This window comes from Babylonia areolata, chromosome 11, assembly GCF_041734735.1.
Source record: "Babylonia areolata isolate BAREFJ2019XMU chromosome 11, ASM4173473v1, whole genome shotgun sequence".
In the NCBI taxonomy this organism is placed as follows: Eukaryota; Metazoa; Mollusca; class Gastropoda; order Neogastropoda; family Buccinidae; genus Babylonia; species Babylonia areolata.
Window position 1 is genome coordinate 22,552,959 of NC_134886.1, and position 5,000 is coordinate 22,557,958.

The following is a 5,000-nucleotide window of genomic DNA, read 5'->3' on the forward strand; positions in this document are numbered from 1 at the left end:
TATATATACATATATATATATATATATATATATATATATATATATATTCAAAACTATTAATATGCCTTTCTGTCACACGAAATAACAACAACAAACCCCACCCCATTCCACAACTGTGACCACTTTCGCCTTTCCCATTCCTACCAACACCGACCAACGTGGTTTTAAATTCCATTGACGACTATATATTATGTTATTTATTTCGGGTAGGTGCGTGCTAAAACTGAAGGGACGTTCGCTTATTTATTTATAGTCTTTTCATCTAAAATGATGATATTAGACTGAAAATAAATGATATTATTATCATCATTTGGATTATTATCATTTCTATTATAATGATAGTTGTTATTATTAATTAGAAATCGACATTTCTGTATATTCGAATGAAAAGGGGGGCGGAGTACAAAATCTAAAATGGAGAGGGTGAGTGTCAGTGATTGGAGAAAGAAAAAAACAACATAATATTGGAAGGGTGTGTGTGAGAGGCGGGACGGGGGAAGCGGGATTAGGACCCCCCCAAAAAATATCAATAATCAAATATTGTATGCACTACTTCTGTAGATTATTATTTGAAAAGAGGTACTGGAGGCACTGTTCAGTCCAGTGAAGCCTGACGTGTTCCGCTGGCAGCCACAGACAGTGTGTGTGGTGAATAATTGAAGGACGTCATTTCCACCTCTAATCAACCGTGCGTCAGATGCGGGCCTTTGGAGTATGAAGTCGCACAAAGCAGGCATCTTGACATTAAAAAAAAAAGGAGCGCCAGACATGTAGGTCTCGGTCAAGGTCTCTGTCTGTGTCACTGTCTGTGTCTGTCTGTCTCTCTGTCCCCTAATATCTCTCTCTTCTTATTCTCATCTATTTAGTGTTGTAAATGTCGAATTACCATTCATGTATCCATGACTATAATATGCATGCTGTACTGATATAATGATTCCCCCTTTGTTTATGTTACTGTTTCCCCTTCGAGAGCTGCATGAAAAAAAAAGCATAATTTTGCGACGATGAGACAGTTCCAACACTCGATGATAATGATGATGACGATGATGAAGAGGAGGAGGAGGAGAAGAAGAACAAGAAGAAGAAGAAGAACAACAACAACAACAACATGATGATGATGATGATGAAGCTGATGATAATGAAGAGGAGGAGGAGGAGGAGGAAGACGAAGAAGAAGAAGAAGAAGAAGAAGAAGAAGATGATGATGAAGAGGAAGAAGAAGAAGTAGTAGTAGTAGAAGAAGAAGAAGAAGAATGAATGAATGAATGAATGAAATGAAAAGAAGAAAAAAATAACGTGTTTGGTAAAACAGAAAGGGGAAGAAGAAGAAGAAGACGCTGATGATGATGAATATGATGATCATGATGATGATCATGATCATGAACACAGAAAGAAAAAAAAAGAAGAAAAAAAAAAGAGATCAATTTCTTACCTGTTCCACGGTCCCGACTGACGGAATGACCAGTAAAGTCTTCTGTCACGGCAAAGAACACACGCACCCTCCTCCCCCCCCCCCCCACGCCCTCTCTCTCTCTCTCTCTCTCTCTCTCTCTCTTCACAACACACTCCCACACCCCACCCCTCTCTCTATCTCTTTCTCCTTCACAGCGATCGTCACAAACGAGCAAAAGAGAAAAAAAGGAATGCACAGGCAATGCGCAATGAAACGTTTACACACTGTTGGGCCCACAGGTCTTAACGCTCGGTGCTCTCTCCCTTATCGCTCAAACCCAGCGTCTGATGTTGAACCAGATCCTTCACACACCGTGAAACCAACCACCGCACGCGCCGCGCGGGAGATGGGGGATGGAGAGGGGAGGGGGGTGGGGGGTGCGGGGGGTGGGGGGTGGGGGGGTGGGGGGGCTCGAGGGGTGGGGGTGGGGTGGGGGCGGGCGGGGCACAGCTGTTCACTAAACGATAAATTTAGGGCATCCTCTGGGCTTTGTTCTGATTATAACTCCCAATTTTTTTTAAAACGAAACACAAAACATTGATTTAGTACAGTCTGTTTGATTCACGATAAAATGAAAACAAAATCATGTATGTGTGTATGTACAATTTTATGTTGTTGCTTTTTTTAAATAATTTTTTATTCATTCATTTATTCATTTACTAATCAAATGATGAATTGATTTCGTTGTTCGTTTATTCATTGATTGATTGATTGGTTTGTTTATTTATTTATTCATTAACAAAAATACAGCAACACTTGAATGTCTAGTAACGTGAATTTTGTTTCCGCGGCAAAGCGTTCGTTTGAAATGTCAAGAGGATATAAAAAAACAACAACAACTGGCACATGAAAACGTGTGAACTTTACAATTATCAAAGGTGTATCGATCATAATCGAAATATCAACGATCTCACCTGCATAACTTTTTAGATGTTCAAGTGATTTTTTTTCCTAGGGTTTTTCTTTATATTTTGAGAAACACACGTGATATTCCTAGCACTTTTCTTTCATGGTTTAAGACATTCACGTGGAAATCCTAGACTTTTTCTTTCATGGTTTAAGACATTCACGTGATATCCCTAGCGCTTTTCTTTCATGGTTTTAGACCCTCACGTGGAAATCCTAGAGTTTTTCTTTCATGGTTTAAGACACTCACGTGGAATTCCTAGACTTTTTATTTCATGGTTTAAGACACTCACGTGGAATTCCTAGCGCTTTTCTTTCATGGTCTTAGAAAATCACGTGGGATTCCTAGAGTTTTTCTTTCATGGTTTTAGACACTCACGTGGAATTGATAGAGTTGTCCTTTCATGGTTTAAGACACTCACGTAAAATTCATGGGTTTTTTTTTCTTAAGACACTCACGTGGAATTCCTAAAGTTTTTCTTTCATGGTTTAAGACACTCACGTGGTATTCTTAGCGCTTTTCCTTCATGGTTTTAGACACTCACGTGAAGTTCCAAGATTTTTTCTTTCATGGTTTAAGACGCTCACGTGGTATTCCTAGCGTTTTTCTTTCATGGTTTAAGATACTAACGTGAAATTCAAGAGTTTTTCTTAAGACACTCACGTGGAATTCCTAGCGTTTTTCTTTCATGGTTTAAGACACTAATGTGGAATTCAAGGTTGTTGTTTTTCTCAAGACACTCACGTGGAATTCCTAGAGTTTTTCTTTCATGGTTTTAGACACTCACGTGATTTTTTTTTCTTAAGACACTCATGTGGAATTCCTATGTTGTTGTTTTTTATGGTTTACAACACTCTTTTTGTTTTGTTTTTTTCTACGCCTGGGTTTTTTTTTTCTTTCATGGTTTTGAAGCATACATGTGCAACCAACAAACTGTTACTTGTCTGTGAAGTTGAACAACTTGTGATTGCCTGAATTATGTGTATTTAACACCCAGTGGAAACACATAAAATATCCATCGATGCTCTGCTGGTTGGCAGGTGTTAGACAAAAAACACACGTCAGCGTTAATATTTTGTTTCAGTTAAAATATCACATATTACGAACAGTTATTCAATACCATCTCTGAAAGGAAAAAAAAACAAAACAGGTGGTTATTGATTTCAGTATGACGCCGGATTACTATAATTCTGGCTTTTATTACACGTATTTGTATGTAACGAAACAAGCCAAGTCTTTGTCCAGTTTTAACCAAAAAAATGTCATACTTGCCTTTTTTTCTGTTTCTTATTCTTTTCGTGCGTAGTATATATTGTATTTGGCGTGGCCTGGAAGTTTCGTTGCTGTTGTTGCTGTTGTTGCTGTTGTTGTTGTTTTCACATCAGTTTTGAGGGCACTGTAGGATCAATGATTTTTTTTTTTTTTAATCATACAGCACGGTGGAGTCGCTAATGAATCAATCACTTCAACAACTGTCATATTGACCATAATTTATAGTGAAGACTGAATCAATCATTTGACGAACACAAGGGCTCAAGGCCTGACTAAGCGCGTTGGGTTACGCTGCTGGTCAGGCATCTGCTTGGCAGATGTGGTGTAGCGTATATGGTTTTGTCCGAACGCAGTGACGCCTCCTTGAGCTACTGAAACTGAAAACTGAAACTGAAACTGTCATATTGACCATATAGAGCAGAATAAATCAATCATTTGAGCAAACTGTCCGATTGACCAGTGTAGAGCATGATTATAATGGATCAGTTGCTTCCACAATTGTCATACTGACCACATAATACTGTGTGAATCGATTTCTCGACCAACTGCCCAGCTGACCAATATGGTACAGTTTGAATCACCCACTTCACCAACTTTACGATTGAGCATGCAATGGATCAAACGCGTCAACAATTGTCATATTGACCATAATTTATAGTGAAGACTGAATCAATCATTTGACGAACTGTTCAGTCGACCAATGCAGTACAGTTTGAATAAGACCAGTTAACTTTAAGGTTGAATATATACTGGATCGATCTCTTCAACAATTGTCATATTGACCATATAAATGCAGTTTGAACCAGTCACTTGACCAACCCGACAGGTCGACCCAAAAGCAGGGCAGTTTGAATCAATCACTTCACACGACTGTAACGCTTGAGCATATCTCTTTTTCAATACCCTCCACACCATCTGCCACGCACCACACACGGAAACAGCGACCGCAACAAAACACCACACGGCCAGCCACTGAAGCAGGCACTGCCACGATTCTCACGCGAACTCAGGCAACGCCAAGGGAACATGCAGGGAGATCGGAGACGGAAGGAAGAAGGCAGGAGAGAGTGAAGAAAGGAAGGAAGGAGGGAGGGAGGGAAGAATGGAGGGAAGGGAGGAAGGGAGAAATAACAAAATACGATCGATCACCAGGGCGATGTTTCTAACGCAATGGCCAAGATTGGGGGAAGCGTGGCGACTGTGTGTGTGTGTGTGTGTGTGTGTGTGTGTGTGTGGTGTTGTGTGTGTGTGTGTGTGTGTGTGTGTGTGTGTGGTGTTGTGTGTGTGTGTGTGTGTGTGTGTGTGTGTGTGTGTGTGTGTGTGTGTGTGTGTGTCTGTGGTGTTGTGTCTGTGGTGTGTGTGTGTGTG

The 5,000-nt window shown here is 40.1% G+C and overlaps 1 protein-coding gene across 1 annotated transcript in view; it reads right to left on the reverse strand.

Moving 5' to 3' along the window:
- Positions 1-1,504, reverse strand: part of LOC143287332 (G-protein coupled receptor dmsr-1-like) — a 39,820-nt gene extending 38,316 nt beyond the window's left edge. Inside the window, exon 1 of the mRNA XM_076595291.1 lies at positions 1,433-1,504. The gene's annotated coding sequence lies outside the window, so the exon portion shown is untranslated. The remainder of the gene's footprint in view (positions 1-1,432) is intronic.
- Positions 1,505-5,000: the final 3,496 nt, after the last annotated feature.